General features: G+C 51.2%; 1 protein-coding gene across 13 annotated transcripts in view; it reads left to right on the forward strand.

The window, feature by feature from the left end:
• HRH1 (histamine receptor H1) overlaps positions 1 to 19,042 on the forward strand; it is a 127,437-nt gene that overhangs the window by 51,329 nt on the left and 57,066 nt on the right. The window contains exon 1 of one of the 13 annotated variants that reach the window (XM_054697604.1): positions 5,918 to 5,945. The exons of the other annotated variants lie outside the window; for them this stretch is intronic. The gene's annotated coding sequence lies outside the window, so the exon portion shown is untranslated. Of the gene's footprint in view, positions 1 to 5,917; positions 5,946 to 19,042 lie in introns of those variants that run through there. 13 annotated transcript variants of the gene reach the window in all.

The following is a 19,042-nucleotide window of genomic DNA, read 5'->3' on the forward strand; positions in this document are numbered from 1 at the left end:
TGCGGGGCTCCCTTCCCGAGGTGACACTGCAGGTTAGAACGGCCTCTGAAGTTTCCAGTTGTGGCGTCTCCATTCCAAATAGCTGAAAAAAGGAAAAGAGGCTTTGCTTGCTCCCTTTAAAAAGATGTCCCAGAAACCCCCACAGCTTTCCCCTTTCATCCCATTCACCAAAATGTTGTCACATGTCACAACTTGTAATGTAGGTGGCTGGGAAATACAGCCCTTTAGTTGAATGTTGGGAGAGTGGCTCCCGAGAGGCCAGCCAGCCACTGCCCCATGGTCCCTTTAGTGCTTCTGGCGTCGTGCCTGGATGGTGTGTTCGGATCTTTCTCCAGTGGGTCATCTCAAGGACAGATTCCTGTCATGTTCGTCCTCAGGTGCATTAGCTCACATTGGGGACACTTGGGATGGAGGGGTAAGTGATGAGTGTCCCACGTCTTTAGGTGTTGTAGCATGGTTCTCTCCCCTGCAAGCCTCCGACATCATCCAACTGAAGTGAATTCAAATATTCTTGATCTCAGTTTCCCCACTTAAAAAATGGGTATAACTGAATTCAAAAGTCAGTCCCAGTTTGGACATGCTTAGGTGCCCATTGCATAAAACCTGAAAAATACAGCTAAGTGCTAAAAAGTGAAAACCCAGTCAGAGAAGGTGCTGTGGATATTTTCACTCTTGCCTATTTCTTCTACATAAACATAAGTTTTGTGTAGAAATAGGATCCCCCTGTCCATACCATTAGTAGTCATTTTCACTTAACGTAAAAATGGACTTCTGCTTATGCCTGGCTTAGCCTATAGAGATCTGTTCTCTCATAAGCAGCTGGAAAACCTGGGTAATGTTAAAAAGAAGGTAAAAATTGGTTAGATGGCATCAGAGAGCTATCAGGAGGCCAGAATTTGAATGATCAAGACCCCCCTCCCCCAAGGAAGAGAACGTGTGGGCGTGAGCACAGCTGTCTATGTGCTTCCCCCCATGAATGGGCCATTTCCTAGGTCGCTGCATAGAGGCACGAGCAGCTGTGTCTGTGTCACTACATGTTCTTCTGGAGCAATATGAACACTCATTGGCGCTCACAGAGAATTTTGATCTTGGGCAGATGCCAGAGATGTTGTAACCAAACATTTCATTTTATGCTTGTGGCCACTGAGGCCCAGAGATGCCGGGTGCCCTGCCCAGGGCCACACTGCAGCTGGGTGCAGCTTTCTGGAGCGACCTCTTTTCACTGCTCTGTGGCCCTTTCTTCTGCTCTCAGTCTTAACCTCCCTGTTCCTCTCTCTGCACCCCAGCCAGGAAGAAGGGGAGGTTGGGAGGTGGTGGAAGGAGAATTGAGGGGCGGGGGGGTAAGGAGGTGGTTAATTTATTTCACTTTTGGCTTGGTCTTTTAATAATTGAAAGTGCTTTTGTAAAAGGAAACCAAACAGAAAACTTCTTATAAAAGTGATTGGACAGTTTTTTCTAATTACTAATGTGAAACTTACTAAAGAAATGCTAAGAAAACAAAATCAAAAGAACCCACAAATTGTTCTCTCTTCACCTAACCCTAACCGAACTATGTTAATCATTTTATACATAAATAGGTCTGTTTTTAACAAGATTAGTTTCTTTGTACCTTGTCTTTCATGTCATGATCATTGTCACATAATTCAGTGGGCTCTTAGGATCTTAGGATCTTAACGTCTGTTTTCATAACAGTCCATTTATTGATGTACTATCATTTATTCAACCAATCCCCTGGAGTTAGACATTTGGTTTATTTTTGGTCTTTTACACAACCTTGCAATGAGCATCTCTATGCATGTCCATCTTTCAGGACAAATTCTTAGATTATGGGCTGACGGATTGAGCATTCTTAACGTTCTCTGCGTCTAGCTCCAAATCATCCTCCGGGAAGGTCACAGCAGTTACGCCTTGACCAGCAGTCAGCTGGGCAAGCCTGGGCCGGAGTAAGAGGGAGGGGGAGCAGGTCTTGTCCTTCCAGCTTGAGAGCTGCCGTTCTTGCTCAACTTCCTTTAAATAGATAAACGTCACAGCCTACCGGCCTAACTAAGAGTTGTCAGGCTAGTAGCCCAAGACCACCAACTTTGGAATTGGAGCAGGGTCAAGTTGTACGGTCAAGTTGGGTATTTCTTAACAACTTGCTTGCTGCTTGGCCCTTTCTGACCCTGAAGGAGGCATGTCTGCTCTCACAAGCTGAGCAGGAAATAAAGCAAGGGAAGGTCGTTCTCACTTGCTTGGGCAGCTGGATAAGAAATGACCACTTGGATTTTTCAGGGCCCAGAGTGCAGAGTCCCCGGAGGAAATGGCTGAGCCCTAATGCAGTGGGGATGAGCACTCTGCCCAGATGGAGCCACCCCAGGCTTGTTGCCCAGCTGGGCAGTGTTCATTTCCTCTGGGTCTTAAGGGTTTTGCACTTTTCCAGTCTCCCCAGCACAAATGCAAAGATAATTCCCTTGGTTAGTGGAGGATCTAAAAATTCTTAACAAAGACTTCAACTGGGATGTTTCAGAGCCAGGGGACGTGGGTTCCAGGCATAGCGAGCTGGGCTCTGTGGCTGGTTAGCTGGGTCATCTTAGGCATGTTCTTTCGCCTCTCCGAGCAAAGCAGCAGTTGGTCTGAATTTGGTAGGCTATGGATCCCGTTTCTGAGCTGAGAGGGGAAAAAAGGAAGGAACTCACGTCCCAAACCCCCACCAGAGGCACACACTTGGCATGCACAGAGGTGCGTTAACCCTAACAACACCCCTGCGAGGGAGAGACGTCAGCTTGGCCAGCGCCTGCACTCCAGCACTCTGCCAGCAGCACCGTGATTTTCTCTTTGGGAATCCTCCTCATCTACTCCTATTCCCCCGGAATTATGAGGGGCCGACCCTACTCCTGACTCTGGCTGCGAGCTTGTGACTCGGGCCTGGCCAATCAGGACAACCATGACAGCTTCAGTGCTGGGCATGTGACCCAATGCAGACCAGTGGGAGTCAACCCTGGGATTTGGGGAAGTTTGGGGAAGGAGTGATCTCCTTGTCTTGAGGTCGCTTGGTTGTCCATTTCTGTCTCCCTGTGGAAAGACCCCGGTCCGTAATAAAACTGACATAAAAGAAAACAGATATAAGAGACAAGGGAAGACAGGTTCATGACATGTTCCTTTGATTTTCTGGCATGGGCTGTTTCTGAATCCAGAGCAACCTCCTAAATGTTTCAGTTCCAAGTCCTTTTCGTCTGAAGGTGATTGTAATTGGGTTTATGTTACCTGCGACCAAAAGAAACTTCATCAGAGTCCTGATCTGGCTGAGGCATTATTTACTTTCATTCTATAGGTGAAGAAACTTGAAGCCCAAAGAAGCAGAGTCAGTGCAGAACTGATACGTGACAGAGGAGATGTTTTTAACCTACTTCTTTTTAGTCTATACCTCTAATTGCTGCTCAGGCATTCACATGGTCCCCCTTTTCTAGCTTTCTCCCACAAAGCTTAGCAACAGGGGCAGGGCTGTGGGGCAGCTTGATGCAGGTGGTTGACCTGGTTCAACTGCTTCTTTACTCTCTGATCTTGGAGTGACTTGTTGGCTGTATATTATGAGCAAGACTTTTCACCAATTTTTGCCTTGGTTTCCTCATCTGCAAAATAGGATGATAATAGCATCTGCCTTGTAATGCTCTTAGAACACAGCCCATATGTGGTGAATATGACGCAAGACTAGTTATTACTGTTTTTTGCTGTATATTAGTAAATTGGCTGCCTACCCACTCCTCATGCCCCCACGATGGCCTGACACATGAGTTCTTAATGCCACAGCAAAACATACCCTGGTTCCCGGGGGCTTCAGAACAGGTCTGACGTACTGTTTCCAAAAATGTTGATGTTTCTAAAAATGCTGATCACTATGGGCTTAGGTCTAAAAGCAGCCAGGAAGTGAAACTTTGGAGAGGAATTCCAAATAATCAAGCCTTTGCTGAATTGCAGAAAAGGAGCGAGAGATGGGGAATGAAAGTGGACCCAGCCATTTCCTAGGTCTTTCTCCCCCTCGCTTCTGTCAGCTGTACAAACGGAAATGCATTTCCCTCAGAGTTTATAATAGTCACCACCTCAAGTGCTAACTAAGATCCAAAGGGTGCCTTTGCCTGGTAAAATGCAAAGTATGGAGAATCACTAGGGAGTGAAGAGGGTTTACTGTGGATTCAGGGGAGTCCTGGTTGTGGGAGATGCGAATGTACAGGGGACTAGTCAGAGGAACAAACGGCGGATCCCTTGCCTCTGATTCACCAAGATCAGAATTGGCGCCCGGGACTGTAACACAGTCTGCTGACTGCCTGAAGCCACCCTCCTGTCTCCGGGCTTCACCAGCGGCCCTGTAATCCCACCCTGCAGCCAGGCTCAGGGGCCCTGAAGTACCATACAGGGAGCATTCACTAAATCCTCCTCGTAAATGATCCCAGGGAACTTTCTAACCGCACCATTCAGGCGAAGATTACAGCACTGTAATTAAGACCTTGGACCTCGCAGCCAGCAGCATTGGGCAGATTTCCAGATGTGTGTGACCTTGAGCAGGTGAATTGCTCCTACATCCCAGTTTTCTCCTCTATAAAACAGGATCGTGGGCCTCCCCGGTGGCGCAGCGGGTTGAGCGCAGCGCTGTGAAGCTGTCTGCAGCCTCTGCAGCGTTGGTTCGATTCCTGGCCAGCCAGGGAGAAACCCACATGGTGAGACAGACCTCTCCTGTCTCACCCGCTGCTCCCCTCAGCAGTGTACTTCGGTCAGTCTGCCTGATCTGTTGTCTACTCTGTCTCTGGTGAATCCTCTCACCCTCCCGTGCCTCTGGCCTATACCCTAGGTCTTGTATAAAAATAAATAAATCTTTATTTAAAAAAGCAGGATCATAATAGTCCCTACTCATTCAGGGGGAGTGAGAGTAAATGAGTAAGCACCCGGAGCATGCTTGGCCATGGGGCCAGGGGGAGGGGTCTTGCAGGTTCCTTTGCACAGCTGATGAAGCTGGCCTCAGACTAGCCATGGAGTGGGCCTGCGCTCTACTCAGAATGCCCTCATGATGCCTCTAGCCCCCTTCCTTCCACACACACCACCTTTTCCTCTGAACATGGCAGTCTCTTCTCAGAGTTGAGCTAAGGTGTGAAGCCAGGCTGTTTATAGGTTAGCATGGGTCTTCCCCAGCAGCGGCAGAGGCTCCTGGGGACCTGCAGGAGAACCACAGCCCCTGCCTCACCCTTGCAGCGCCCACCCCCTCCCCATTCTGTCTGGCATGGGGTGTTAATTAAAACAGCTCAGATTTTGAAACTTGAGCTTATCTGGGGGTCTGTGGTTCCCAGGCAGTCTCCAGGCAGTCCTTGCCCATCAGGTGGTCCGGGCTTGGCTGTGTTGGTCTCTCGCACGGTAAGTGAAGGGGGCGGGGGTGTCTCACCTATGTCTGTCTCCCAGTCGCCTCGTTTCTGACTTTCTCTGCTGCTTTATCCTGACTTTGCTATTTCTGTTTGCCCTCAGGTGGGTGTGCGTGGGGAGGGGACTGGAGGCCTAGGGGCTGCAGAGGGGATTGCTGCTCAGGTTCTACCCTTCTTCCACCTCTCCAAACCCAAGGAGGCGCCCCACCGCGCAGAACCCAGAGGCTGGGGTGCCGGCCGAATGCAGAGCCGATCCTGGGGCGGTAGGTGGGAGAGGTGTCTGGGCCAGCGGCGCCCCCTCAGCGCCCCTTCCGGGCGCGGGGGCGGCCTCGGACGCAGAGCCGAGACCCGGGAGCTGCAGGCCGGTGGGGCCCGGGGCCCGCCTCCCCTCCCTCCCTCCCTGCGGGCCCCCTTCGGTGCGGCTCCTCCCCCGCGCCCCGCCTTCCCGTCCGCTCTCTGGGCGCACGGCCGCCACCCGCGCCGCCAGCGCCGCCTCCGCCGGCACCGAGCAGCCTGGCCGCCGCGCCCGCCGCCGCCAAACTTTCCCGGGAGCCGGCGCCGGTGAGTGGGAGCGGAGCACGGCGGGCGCGGGGGCGCGGGGCGCGCGGGCGGGCTTGGGTCCGGGCATCCCCGCTGTGCCGCCGAGACCCCGCGGTCAGCCGGCGTGGGGTGGGTGCGTGGAACCTGGGCTCGGGTAGGGTCCGATGGCGCGGCTCGCTGGGGACACCTGAGCCCCAGGTCTGGGCCAGGCGCCCTGATGCGCAGACACCTGTGGCTCCACAGACTAGGGCTGGGACAGACACCTGGAGGGCAGGTCTCCAGTTTCCCCAGAGCCACCCTGGGCTCCCAACTTGATGCTAACCGTCATCCTAGGCCATCTGTTGAATGCGTTCTTGGTGCCAGGCTCTGGGCATCCATGAGCTCTTTTCAGTCTTCTCTGCATTTTGATGTGCTGGGTACCCATTTTACAGAGAAGGAAACTGAGACTCAGGAAAAGTGTGCAGGAGCGACCGTGTCAAAGGGAGACCCAGGGTGGGGACCCTGAGTCATTCTGACCCAAGCCATTTACCACCCTGGGTTCACCCCAGGCTCAGCGTCCCCACAAGTCAGGTGTGCCAAGCAAACAGACCTCAGCCCCCTGCAGGCTAGCGGGCAATGCCACCTCGTTGTACTGCAGGAGCATCCTAGGGGAGATGAGTGGCCATCACTGGCGCGAAGTGGATCCAGGTGGTGAAGAGCATCTGCGCTGCTCTTTCAAAGCAAGGGTGAGGGGACCAGATGCTGGAAGTTGCTCTCGATTTTTCTGAAAAGATCAAGGGAGTCTGGAGCAGCAGCTGGAGTGCAGCAATTCTTTCCAAAAGCTACTCTGCCCAGCTAGGCTGTTACCACTCCCCTTCCCTTCCCTCCCCTTCTCCAAGAAGACTTGACCCTGAATCCCTGGGTCACTCTTGAGGTGTTAGCTCTGAGGTGGTGCCGCGATGCGCCAGGTAGGGTCGCTGTCCTCCGGCAGAGGGCTCCCACCTCAGAGGCAGAGCTGCCTGCGTGCGGGACTGCTCCTGTAGCACGGTGTGAGCAGGGTGCAGTGGCCAGTTCTTTATGGGGGGAGGGCCATAAGTGGAGCACAGATGGAGAGGGAAGCTGGGGTTCTGAAAAGGAGCATTTAAATGTCCCAACCTTGGCTTTTATCACAGAGCTAGCTGGGAGCTCCTGGAGACTGGACTAGGGGGACGCATCACCATGTCTTATGTTGTTTAGATCTCACAACCATGTGCAAGCTAGGGACCATCAGTGCCTGCCCCATGGAAGAGATTGTCCTCGGAGGTCCAGAGAGGTTACGTGACTTGTCTGAGGTGGTCCATTTGTCCTTGGCAGAGTTGGGATTTGACTCTTTCTTAATTATTGGTGAAACTCAGGTTGCAGACAGGACCTTAGGTCCCTCCTGCTTGTGGTTGTCAGCAGTAAAGGTGAAGGGGAGAGATGCCAGGCTCTGCTGCCCCTGCACCACTGCCCTTTCTCTCTGGCGGCTGTCCTGCAGGTCTGCTGCTGAGCAGGCTGTCTCTCGCAGCAATCCCTGGCAACCTTATATAAATGCTCTAATACGATTCAGGACTTGCTGGACCCTCACTTTCCAGCCCAGGGCACATGAGGTCTGTCCCCTGGGAGCGTGAGAGTCCGTTAGGAAACTTGGTGCTATTTTCAGGTGTGACAGAGAAGCCTCCTAAGGCAGGAGAGGGCACAGCACCCCTAGTTCTTTTTTTTTTTTTTTAAAGATTTATTTATTATTTATGCAAGCACTGGGTACAGTCAGAAGTACGGGAGGGTGAGAGAATTCACCAGAGACAGAGTGGGAAACAGAACAGGTAGACCGACGAAATACATTGCTGAGGGGAGCAGCGGGCATGGCAGGAGAGGTCTATGCGCGCCATGTGGGACTCTCACCCGGCAGCTGGGGATCGAACTGGTGCTTCAGAGGCTGCGGGCAGATTCGTAGCCCAGCACTCAACCACTGCACCACCAGGGGAGGCCCACCCCTAGTTCTTGATTTCAGCTGGGTGAAGGAGTTTGGTGACTTCTGGGCTGGGAGTGGCCCTCCTGGCCCTTTGCTGAGTAGCTAGGGAGGAAGAACCTGTGTCTGAACTTCCTCCCCTGGTCTCTCAGAATGTTGTGTTTGAACTTTCTTTTTCACAATAAAGGAGTGCCTGGTGGAAGGAGTGCTGGGTCCTTTCCATAACAAAGAAGACAGCAGAGGGATCAGAAATGTGGGTTCTGGAATTGGCTCAGATCCCAGCAGTTTCACCTATGGACTCTGTGGCCTTGGGCAAGTTGTTCCCTCTCTCTGTTCTACAGTTTCCCTATTTTTAGGATGAATCATTTAACCCAACATCTCTGACTGGATTGTGGTCATGTGCAGAAAGTACTCACATGGGGCCACCGGGCCTCAGTGCTCTCAAAACAGTTGTTGATGAGCTCGACAGTCACGTGCCAGTCCTGGCTCTGCCACCTGCAGGCTGTCCAACCTCAGCAGGCCTCTTGCTTCTTCATCTGGAAGGTGGGAGGAGGTCAGAGAGCATGTGAGTCCTGGAAACCTCGAACTTCAGGAGCCTGACGCTGTCTTACTTAAACTTCTGGCTCTCTGCTAGGTACCCGCCAGCTCTGGCCACCGCCCTGGTGGTGGTTGCCGAGGCTGACTTCACTCCTTCATGCTGTTGCTTAAACTTCATGCTCCACTTGGTCTGAGGGGCATGGAGTTGGGACAATTTCTGACTTGTGTGGACAGGAGAGAAGCTCTTCCTATCTTTATGCTCATGTTCTCTCTTCACGGTGTTTTTTCAGGTCCTCAAGGGGCAAAGGGTGGGCCTCTTGGTGGCTGGGGGACGGCAGAGGGTAGGAGTGAGGTTCATTCCGTAAGGTCTGCCCATGGCTGCCTGTCTCTACCAGGCACAGTGGTCAGCAGGACACACCACCCCGGCTGCCTGGCCCTGTCCTGTTGACTTGGGATATTTTGTGTACCTTTCAGGTGGAGTGAAAACACCCAGAGTCCTGATTTTTTTTTTTCTTTAAAGACAGAATGGTGGAGTGAAAATGATGAGGATCTGAACCCCAATTTTTGACCCTTTGACCTTAGGGACCTGGAGCATCAGTTTCCTCATCTGCATTTAATCATATTTCCAGTTTCTGTTTCTCAGAATTAATGCCAGATGGAAAAGCAGAGAAAAGAAGGAAAAAGGCATGTAGTATAAATGGCAGAGAATTACATGCAATTGTAAGTAACTCTCATTAACATTCAGGCCAGGCATTTGCTGTAATTGCTCCTGATCCAAGACATTTTATCTGGAGGATGTACCTGGCAGAGGATCATTCAATCCTGGTCACCTGCTGCCCTCCCTTTCACAGTGATGCTGAGCCTTTCTGGATCTTGAGATGTCATTGTAATAAAGCTCCTGTATCTTATTTATAAGTGACTCACTTCTGCCATTAATGGTGGCAAGGACTCAGACACACACACTCTTTGGGAACAATGCTGCTGATGCTGTGGGAGGGGGCAGGAGGCCTCTCCTTTTTTATGCATTCATCGTCTCTGTTGTAATTCTCCAGTGATAATGCACGAGGATCACATGGGCCAGGATCGAAGCTGACAGCTCTCAATTTGTGTAGCAGCTAGGATGGCAAGGCCCACTGAAACTTGCCACTGCTGGCAAAATGATGTGAGAAACCATTACATCACAACACAGAGGCTGGAACAGAGGAGGTGGAACAGGCACCTCCAGGGAGGGGAGTGGGTTAAAAGCATGGACACTGAGTCTGAATCTTGGTTCTGCCAGCTTTTTAGCTGTGGTATGATTTTTGGCTATCTTCCCAGCCAGCCTGTCTGTTCTAATAGAGCAGGGACCATATCTGTCTTACTCACCAGGTTCTTCATAGCTCCTAGCATGTAGAAGGGGCTTGTGAATGTTGAAAAATGAATGAGGGCCTCCCCTGGTGGTGCAGCAGTTGAGCACTGGGCTGCGAAGCTGTCCGCAGCCTCTGCAGTGCTGATTCGATCCCCGGTCCCCGGGGAGGGTCCCATATGGCGCAGACCTCTCCTGCCGCCCGCTGCTCCCCTCAGCAGTGTATTTCGTCAGTCTGCCTGTTCTGTTTCCCCGCTCTGGCTCTGGTGAATTCTCTCACCCTCCCGCACTTCTGACTGTACCCAGTGCTTGTATAAATAAATAAATCGATCTTTTAAAAAAAAAAAGAAAAATGAATGAATAACTATATGACCAACAGGTTACTTTGTTGAGTCTCAGCTTTCTCATCCTTAAAATGGAGCTAATACAATGCCTACCTTCTGGGTGGCTGTGAAGACTGAATGAGGAGATGTTATGCACAGTATAAGCCTCAGCAGTGCCCTTAATGACAAATTCATGAGCAATTACACAGCTGGCCTAAAGTGGGGGAGAGAACATTTTCCTCACCCTCAGATCAATGAGGTACAATACTGCTAATCAGTATTTAAACAGTACTGTATTTAAACAGTACTCTGCAAGTGCTTTTATGTCCATTGACTACGAATAACTAAACAGAATAGTTATTGCTGTATAATAGGTGAGGAAGCTGAGCTTCAGGGGTGTCTGTAGAAGGACCAGAGTTCACATGCATTAGTCACATGCAACAAGAGATGGAATATAAACCCAGACTTCTTTGATCTCCCAAATGCTACTGCTCCATAGTGCTACTGCTCCGCCCCCTGGCTCCATAGTGGGTGGAAGGTGCCCCATTTAGTTTTCCATGAACATGGTATCTCTCTTGGTTATTTAGGCAATCTTTAACTCCTTATGGTATGGCTTTCTAATTTTCCCTTAGTGGCTTTACACATCTTTTATTGACTAAATTCCAAGTTATTTGATATTTTATATGCTGTTTTAAGTGTTATTTATATGTATACATAGACACAGATATATTTTATTTATTTTAAACATAATTTTTTTAAGATTTTATTTATTTATGCATACAAGGGCTGGGGTACAGGACAGAGGTGTGTGTGGGGGGGTGAGAGGATTCACCAGAGACAGAGTGGGGAACAGAACAGGCAGACTGACTGAAATACACTGCTGAGGGAAGCAGTGGGCGAGACAGGAGAGGTCTGCTGCACCATGTGGGTAGCTCCCTGGCTGGCCAAGGATTGAACTTGTGCTGGAGAGGCTGCAGACAGCTTCATAGCGCTGCACTTAACCCCTTGCGCCACCAGGGAGGTATAGATATATTTTAAATGGAAGCTCTGTTAACTACTTTTTGAAGAAATATGTTTGCATTTTATATGTTGATTTTCTATTTAAAGATCTTGCTAAACTTTCTAACCAATTCAAAAAACTTTATTTGTAGATTCTTTTGGAAATACTTTGTATACAATCATAGAAAGTGAAAAAACAGATTTGTTTCTTCTTTTGCAATCCATTTGTTCCTTTTTCCCCCTTTCTATTTTCCATCTTGCTGCCCTGGCTAAGACCTCTGTACAGGAGGAATTGAAGAAGGGGCCATGCCTGCAGATGTGAGGGAGGAGCGGTCCTCAGTGACAGGTGTAGTGCTTACTCGAGGGCTTTGGTAGATAACTTCATCAGAGTAATGAAATGCCTTTCTATTCCCAGTTTGCTGCTCAGTTCTTTTTCTTTTTAGTCATAAATGGAAGTAGAGTTTTTAACAGATGTTTTTTTCTGCCTCGCTTAAATGGTCACATGGTTTATTTTTTCCAATTTGTTGACAGGGCCGACTATGTTGATTTTTGCGTTTCTGGAATAGACCCAATTTGAGTCATCCCATAGCATCTTTATTGTGGTATTATTTCTGTTAATCGTTTTGTGTAGCATCATGGGTTCGGTAGTGCAGTTTGCTGATGGCTTTCCTGCCTGGTGCTTGCTTGTCAGACTTGGGCATCAAGGTTATGTTGGCCTCATGAATGAGGTGCACCCAGTTCCCACTTCTCTGGTTAAGATTGTGCAAGAGAAGTGTAGTTCTTGCCAAGGTTTGGCGGAGCTCACTGGCTTCTCCCAGCCCATGGAAGGTGGAGTGAAGGGTGGAGTGAAGGGTGGGGAGGCCAGCTGGTATCAGCTCTGCCCAAGGTGGAATTTTGCTGACTGGGAGGCTCAGGTTGCCTCGGCTAGGAGTGAACAGGGACTGTGAGCCTGTATGCCCTCTGTGCAGTAGGAGAGCTCAACCTTCTAAGCAGGGATGTCGGGTGAAGGGTATTCGGCAGGGGGGAATCCCTGGTGAGCATAAGCTCTACTCCCTCTGCCTCTAAAATTGCTGCAGCTGCAGGCAACGAATTTGCTGTGAATTTATTCCCTAGTGACCTCAGGTGGGAGGACCTAACTCCACGGACCCTTCCTTTCCAGCTGGTAGGCAAAACCTCCCCTCTCTGCAATTCCAATTTCTATAGGAACCCCAGATTATGACCTGGGGCCATACCCCTCTTTGCTAATCCCCTTACACACACACTGGTAGCTAGATTTGGGCAATTTTCTCAGCAAATCTTCTCTTTATCCTCATTTAATAAGGCACGAGGCACTATGCTAGCTCGGATCGTCTCTCTTGACCCCTGTAGCAATGCTGTGGTGTAGTTACTCTTATTCCCATTATTCAGATTGAGAGAACAAGGCTTCTCCTTGGCGTGGCTCTGATGGTTTCATATTCCAAGCTAAATGGTCTCTCTCTAACCTATTTGGATTTGGTATAAGATAAAGGCCTAACCTAATTTTCATTTCACTGTTCACTGCCTCCTTTCCTGCCCTTACCTGTGCCTCCATATCAGACACTGAATTACTCTGTGTCTTCAGGGGCAGCCCGCAGCGTCATGTAACTCTGGGGCTCCTCACTTGGCTGTGCAGCCCAGACTGTGGTCAGCAGCACTGCGCTGACCTCCACTGCACTGTGTCTGTCCTGGTGTTGAGCATCCCACTGATTCCAGGGACCAGCTGTCAGACAGAGTCATGGCAGGGAACAGAGGGCAAAGGTAAACTGGGCACAGGGTGGGGGAGGACAGTGGACCAGCACGCTGCGGGGAGGTTATCTGTACAGTGTGGGCTTCACTGGCTAGTGAGGGCCTCTGCTTTCCCCTCCTCCTCCCTTTTTTCCCAACAGTTTTCACTTGGTTTATTCTTTAGAGAGAACTTCCTATATTTGCTAGCTGGCTTTTCCCTTCCTGGAGAGATTCATGTCATCACCATCCAATAAATCCAGCCCCCTCCGCACCCCCCGGGTCCTCCCACGGCTGCCTACACCTGTGTGGAATGCCTGTCGCTGTGACTGCAGTTCCTGGGCCTCTGATGGGAGCCTCATTTTCTGTCCTCTGTCCTCAGCACCTGACAGCCTTGCATCGGGCAGATCCACCCTGCGGCTAAACCTAGGCCTCTGCTAAGCTCCCTTTCGGTCTCCCTGGAGAATGACCATCCAACTCTTCCAGGAACCTCCCAAGGGCTCCTCTGAGCAAATTTGGGAATTCTGCCTATAAATCACACTTCACAATCAGCTGGAAACAAGTTGCACATGAGGCAGAAAGAGACAAGGGGACAAAACAGAATTGTGTATAAAATCGTTGATTGGGGATACTTATAAGTTCAGCCTGCGGTTCCCAGGTGACATGGCTTGGAGTTCTGGTTTTGTCACTTTCCAGGGTGTGTCCTGGGCGAGTCATTGACATACCTTTGCCTTGATTCCTGCAACCCTAACATGAGGTTACAGGCTTGATAGGAGCATTAAATGAGTCATGAAGTTCAGGTCAGTTAGTATTTGAGAACCATCTACCACAGAACCCATTGACGCCTAAGTGTTTATTAAATAAACTAATTGATCATCTTATAAGACTCTCTTTTCCCAAGAAATTGTCACATTCCATAATGAACACCCTTGTTTTTAAGTTTGGGATTGTATTAACCCCTTGTACCAATTTCTGGCCCACCTCATGTTATCAGTGTTTTCTGTGTAGAGATGTGGAGACCGGAAGCTCCTGCGGGCCGGAGGGCAGGCGGCTGTGCTCCGCTCGTGTCCTGAGCGGGGACTCTCAGAGGAGAGTGGGTTTCACGGTGGACTCAGGGTTTCAGAGGCTTGACCCAGACTTGCTTCCTGGCACCCTCGTGGTTACACTGTTCATCTGGGAGGGAGTATTTTAACTCGCTGGCTTAAAGTTCCTCTTCTCTAAAAGAGGAGGAATCGATACTAATCCAATCTCACTGCATTATTAAGAGCTTCTCCCCAAATCTTGCAGTGACTAACAGCTTCTCTCTCTCCTCTCTTGTTTTTAAAGATTTATTTATTTATGCATACGAGAGCTGGGGTGTAGGTCAGAGGTGCAGGGGGTGAGAGGATTCACCAGAGACAGAGTGGGGAACAGAACAGGCAGACTGACTGAAATACAGTGCTGAGGGGAGCAGTGGGGAGACAGGAGAGGTCTGCCGCGCCATGTGGGTAGCTCCCTGGTCGGGGATCAAACTCAGGCTGCAGTGTTGATAGTGCTGAAACTTAACCCCTAGACCACCAGGGGGTCCCTGACTGACATCACTGACCACACAGGTGTCTCCTCCTTGGCGGGACCTCCCCCAACTATCGGTTTTGACCGCCCCCTGAACCCAGCCACTCTCCAGTGGGCTTCCTCCTCGCCCCCACAGATGGTCAGCTCCAGGGGGATAGGGACGTCACCTGCACACTTTGCTGCTGCACCTTTGCTAATTAGCACCTGGCACCTGGGGGCTGTGCCTTGAAAACCTGCAGGGTGACGTACCTCACACAGCCAAGTTGTTAAAGGCGAGGCCCTGGTCCTGCCCTTGGCCATGAAAACCACCCATGTGGAGGCTGCACCTGGCACTTTGCCACTTCACACACCAGAAAATACTTCTAGGCATTTCAAAAGTAGTAAGAAACACTGAGCAAAGAATGGCGCTTTCACGGTTCTATCAGGAGCTCAATAAATATTTGTCAATTGTTTATCGATTGGTTCTCACAGCACCCAGTGCCAGGCTGGATGGAGCCCCTGGGGAGCTCCACTAACAAGTCAGGAAAAGGATGGGCTTTTTCCTGCTGCCTAGAAACAGCACTCCTTTGCCCAGCCTCAGTTCTGCACTGAGAATAAAGGCTAAAAGTAAGCTGGAGAACAAAATACCACCATTACCGACCAGTGACAGTGGTGTATGGACTGGCTCATGCTGAGCATCGGATGCACGGGCTTCCCTGCCCCTGGTGCAGGCGGTGCCACCCCTTCTCCCTCAAGGTAGAGCTGGGAGCCGAGCTTATGCTCCCCGCAGACGGGGAGCACCTGTTTTACTTGCCTGTTTCACCTCTCATGCTCATGAATATGAATATGTGGCACCTTGTGCAGGCCCAGGGAGGGGCAGGAGAGGGAGAGAGGCCCAGGCTAGCCAGTGACGCTCCAGTTACCTGTGGATGGGGAATGAGCTCTGGCGAGGCGGGAGACCCACAGGCTGGAGGCCTGCTTGCAGTGTGCACCCGCAGCGTGTGGGGTCCCTGGCCTTTCTGATCGCGCACATCCTGCTTGACAGCCTAGAAGGAGAAATGTTAGTATGCCTACTTCATAAATAGGGAAACTGAGGCTAGAGGCATGGGCATCTTAGGACAGAGCGGAACCAGAACAGGGACTTTCCAGCTGAGAGAGTGAGGTCCTGGCGTGGGGTGGTGGCAAGGGGAGCAGCCGCTCAGGACTGGCCGAGTGTGGGGCGGCATTGCTAGCGGACATGCTGACATGCTGCTGCTAGATCACTTGTGGGGTCTTTTTTTTTCCCCCCCTCCTGGGCAAAGATTAATCAGAGAATTAAGAATCCACAGGCACCACATCTGAACTTCTCAGCAGTGCTGCACCGCTGACAGTCACTCGGAATCTGAGGCGCTGTCTGCAGCATCTGCAGGGAGAGTCACACCTGCGGGCCAGGGGGCTTGATGGGGTGCAGGGAAGGTGCTGAGTCTATAAGGGGGTGTCTCAGTCCCCTTACCCACTTTCTTGTACACCTTCATCAGTCCCCTTAGAGGCGGCAGTTGCTGCACCCCACTGCCCTGTGGTGTTCCCAGAGCCCAGCCCCGCTCTGCATCCAGCTACCCCAGCAGGAGCTTGAGCCTAGTCCCTCCCAGGATCCCCAACACAGCTTCCCCACCCCCATCCCACGACCCGTGCTGTCCCCAGAGGGCTCTTTCCCAGGGAAGAATCCAATCCTCTGCAGCCATCCTCTCAGAATGGTGTCCACAGTCGATTATTGAGAGAAAAGAGGACGCGGCAGGTTGGCCCCGACAGCAAAGACAGCAGGGAGCAGTGGCTGGCAGGAGGGGCTCTGCGGCTGTGCTGAGTTTGAAGCCCAGCTCTGCCTCTTGGTAGCTGTGTGACCTGGAGAGAGTCCTGAACGTCTGTGTGCTTCAGAGTCCTCATCTGAACAAGGGGACTCATGATAGTCCTCACTCCCAAAGGGCCGAGAGGAGTGAAAAGGAATTACTCCATGGAGAGTGCCTTGGCGGCGCCTGGCTCCCAGTAGCACTCGGTACACGTCAGCTGTTATGGCTGTAACTGTGTACGTTCGTGTACATTTACTTGCACCTCTCTCCCTTTCACCTCATTCTTCAGAATTCAGATTCAAAGTCTCCTCTTTCGGGAAGCCCTCCCTGAACTCTCCCTCCCCAAGCCTGAGCTAGGACCCTTCTCTAGACTCCCAGTGCCCCTGGGCTTACATCTGCCTCACGCAATCACTCCATATTATGACCATCTGTCAACCCTTGACTAAGAAGCTTGTAGCTGCTTCACCACTGTATCCCTGGTATCTGCGCCAGGGACATGGTAGACCCCTAGAAAATATGTGTGGGGTGAATGAATGTGAGCAGGGCTTTGAAACCAAGTTTCAGTGGGTAGAGGGGCAGAGGAAGGACATGCCAAACAGGAAACGGCATGAGCGAAGGCACAGAGGTGGGAAGGCGCTTGGCTCAGGCAGGGCAGGTAGCATGGGGAGGCCACTTCAGAGTGTGATCAGGGAGAGTAACAGAAGGGAACTGAGGTGGGAAGGGAGCATCAGAATGTTCTGTGTAAAGAGAGAAGGGCAGATGTAATGTGGATGGATACGAGGAGGGGATTGCTGAGGCACATCATCCCCTTTGCGCTCGCCTTGGCTGGACTCATCAGAATATAAGATGAATACCTGGTTTACCTGTCTCTTTCCTCATCAGACTGTAAAGCTCCTCGAAAGCTGGAAATTGATGGTGTTTCCCTTCCTCTTTTTTCTAAAACTCCCCTTGCACATAAAGATAAGCTGTTTCCTCTCTCTCTACACCTGCTTTTCCTCTGCTGTGGAGGCTGCAGTCCTAGACTGTTGTGCACTCCGCTGTTGGATGCTGCCAGAAGTCACTCCAGTTCTTGTGGGAGCTGAGAATTTACAGCTTCTACGCTCAGCGGAACCCTTTCATATTGACCCTGCTTCCCTTGAGGAGTTCTTGAGCCAAATCAGAAACAGGAGAAGCTTCCCCTTCACTCTGGGGGCAGACATGGACATGGGTCCTTGGCCAGTGGCCTACAGAAGTGAAGGTTCTCACTTAAGTTCTCAGGGACTGCACAGAATCCTTGCTGAACCCCAGTAGACAGTGCCGGTGCCAGCAGTACGGACAGGGAAGGTAAGGCAGGCGCTGGAGTCTGCTGGTGGGGATCGTGCCCCTCTTGTGCGCTGGGCATGCTGCAGTGGACAGACAGATGGTCATTGCTGCCTTTACAAGGTAGAGAAGTGACAGCAAAGCAGAGGGGAGGTTGTGGGGTGGAGAGTGCTCAGGGAGGCTCAGGGACATGCCCACTAGGCCACACAGCTAGTTTAACCGAGCTGGGCTTTGAACGGAGATCCTCTGATCCCTCTCCCCTCTGTTATCAAGCCCCTAACATGTGATGCTTATTACCTGAAATAATCTTGGGGATTGCTTAGCATTCGGGAATCCTTCTGATTCGCTGCTTGGTACCCCAGGTTGTGTTGTCTTTTATTCCCTCCTGTGAACATAGAAAGTGGGTGTTTCTAGCTACTTAGAGCCCTTTTTCCTGAGTTGTGGGCAGGAAGAGATCACTAAACTCAGCCTTGGGCTTCTGATTTCGGTGTTCACCAATATCTAGGGATTTTGTTGTTTTCTCTCCGTGCAAAGCAGAAAGAATGAGCAAAGCTGGAAAGAAAACGCAAGTGAGCATTTGGCTCTGTGGATTGAGGCAGAAGGCTGGCATGAAGTTTGGAGCTGACCCAGGAGGGTCAAGGTCCCTAACGGCAGCTCTCCGCCCCTCTGAACACCCAGGCTCTGCCGGCTTGGTGGCTCCGGGAAACCATGCGCGTTCCAGGAGGATGTGTTCCCTTTCATCACAAGACACAGAGTCATCTGTCTGTGCACTAGACTTTGTGTGGAAATCACTGCCGAGGAAAAGGTGTCTATTCTGCTCTTACTCCTTTACTGTTGCCCCTCTGGGTCTCTGTCCCGTCTTAGAGATGAGGCGCTGACAGCTGGGAACTGGAGGACCCGATTGTAAGCCAGTCTGGCTCCCAGCTCCCTGCTTTTCTGGGAAGTCAGAGCTGCTTGTTAGGTTAGGCGTGGCAGGGTCACACCTCCTGTAAGGGTGGGGCCGGCTCCAGACCCCAGCCCTGACATCTGGCTGAGCAGATACTTTGCCCCCGGTGACCCCAGAGAGAATTCTCCCTGGTGACTGCTCAGGACTGTTCCAGATGCTGAGATCTGGGGGTGAGCAAAATGAAGGTCTTACACTCCAGTGGAGAGCCAGGCAAGAAATAAAGGGACACACGAAGACAAAACACAGTGTTGAAGAGCGGCGAGTGGCAAGCATTGTGGGCAGAGGGCAAAGAACTGGGGTAATGGCCTCTTGCCTGGTCCTCATACCTGGAGAGGGAGGGGTGGTGAAGAATTGAATTTGGATCTGAGGAAAACACATCTGTGCCCAGGTAACATCAATGCCCTGGACTGGAAGTGCTTTAGAATGTTCTAGAATGAATGAGAAGGTCTGCATGACTGGAGCACAGTGAGCAGGGGCGAGTATAAGGAGTTGGGTCAGAGAGGTCGTGGGGCCAGACATGCAGGGCTGGGTCGGCCACTGTGAAGACCTGCCTGTACCATGGAGGCCCTGGGATCCAAGGGAAGTGCACCCCTGGCCACTGTGTAGATGA

This window comes from Talpa occidentalis, unplaced genomic scaffold (assembly GCF_014898055.3).
Source record: "Talpa occidentalis isolate TD23 unplaced genomic scaffold, MPIMG_talOcc4v2.1 talOcc4.10, whole genome shotgun sequence".
Classification (NCBI taxonomy): Eukaryota; Metazoa; Chordata; class Mammalia; order Eulipotyphla; family Talpidae; genus Talpa; species Talpa occidentalis.